The sequence below is a fragment of the Belonocnema kinseyi genome, chromosome 3, assembly GCF_010883055.1.
Source record: "Belonocnema kinseyi isolate 2016_QV_RU_SX_M_011 chromosome 3, B_treatae_v1, whole genome shotgun sequence".
Taxonomy (NCBI): Eukaryota; Metazoa; Arthropoda; class Insecta; order Hymenoptera; family Cynipidae; genus Belonocnema; species Belonocnema kinseyi.
The window spans coordinates 37,756,368-37,758,247 of record NC_046659.1 but is presented as its reverse complement, the minus strand read 5'-3'; positions in this window follow the sequence as shown (position 1 = coordinate 37,758,247).

The following is a 1,880-nucleotide window of genomic DNA, read 5'->3' as shown; positions in this document are numbered from 1 at the left end:
AAAGAAGCTAAAAATATTATAATGGAGTTCATGAATATCGCTATACATAGGTTCTAAGTCTTACTTTATGATCAAGGGTCGAAAAAAGTTCTAGTTTTGTTACTCATGTAGTGGAAAACCTCCAGAACAGTATCCAAAACATCGATTTTTTGAAAATAATATCAATTTATCACGTTTATTGTCCACTTACGCCGACTAGGAGTTGTTTTTTGAAAAAAATGACTTAAAATTCGTGATCAGCGTCGAAAAATACATAAGAATATATAGGTCTGGTCAATTGCACAGACACTTTTGTTTTTTCTGTGGGCCTGTGTTATCAACGGCTGCGCTATGAAATTGGATTAGCTGCACAATTCTTTTATTTCTGAACAAATAAAATAAAATCTCAAATATCCTGGAAAAAATGTCGGAAATATATCAGGCGATTTGTACTGGAGCAAATGCAGGTTTCTGTTAACAAAAGAAACGACTAAGTCATTTGCATGACAAACTATCAGTATAAAATGAGCTCAACTTCAGTGTACAATTTGATATGTTTAAGGGGATGCTTTTGAGATGAAACTTCTTGCAAGTGTTCCTCCATTTTCATACAATACATTTTCCAATTTGTAGGTCAGAATAATAATATTTAGGGCCTCTTTTGAAGCTTTAAACAAGTAAATTTCCAAATTTAAGCTATGATATCAGAAGCAGTGGTGATTATGAGTCCTAATGGCAGCAATGCGAGCGGGGGCGAGAACGGTTACCTCTTTCGATGATATTGAACCCTTCGAAATTTTTTTGCTCACTTTTCCCGACAATAGACTTGGCCTTCGGGTGGCCGTGACGTCACTGCAATGCAGGTTCTCAATGAGGAAAATTTAAAAAATAAAATTACAAAATAAAATTAATGCAATGCACATTAAGCCATCTGTTTATTTTTTGAAAAATATATTCTGCTTGATAATTTGAATAAGAGTAATTACAAACATATCCTTAAGAACCTATAAAAAACCATAATTACAAAAATGCATTTTTTATTTTCAAACGCAATGAATAAGACAATTAACAATACATATAACATAATTTTGAAATGTCCTAAACTCGGATTAATTTGTACTTTATTCCCTAAGCACTAAAAAATTGTGATGGATTTTAATTCACACGTAGAGGTTAAAAACTTTTCATCTTTTTACATTGTCATTTAGGGGTTAAATCTACTATGTCAACATTCTTTTTGGTAATGTGAACAACATTCTATTGAAGTAGACTGGGAAAATATGGCCGCTCCCGCAAAACACGTTTTTTATTATTGCTTGCGATGAGCATGAAAACTCCGGGAACGATTGTCTGCAATTCAAAATCCAAAAGTACAAGTATTAGACTTGCTACAGGTCTGATGGTTCCGGAAAATTAGGGAATGTCAGGGAAAACATGAGAGAGTTCGGGTGTTTTCGATTAAGTGAAACTATTTGTATTATTATCATTAAAAATCGCAACTATTTAGTTGCAAATTAATCTGTGTTTTTTAAGGATTCAAATTATTTGGTTGAAAATCCTTTTTATTTCGCTGAATTCAACTATTTTTTGAATAAAATTAAAATCCTTTTTGATTAAAATATCTAATATTACGTTTTTCGGTAAAAAATTATTTTTTTTGGTTAATAATTCCATTACATAGTTGAAAGTGAAACTACTTTGCTTAAAATTAATTTATTCGGTTGATGACTGATCATCTTAGTTGATGAAAATTTTTTTCAACATTTAATTACTTTCTTGGAAACTAAGATTTCTAGTTGACGATTTTTCTGGGAGATTATTTAATCTTCTAGGTGACTCATTGATTTTTTAGTTTAAAATTGCTTTAAAAGTTCAAATATTTTATTGAAAATGCATGTATC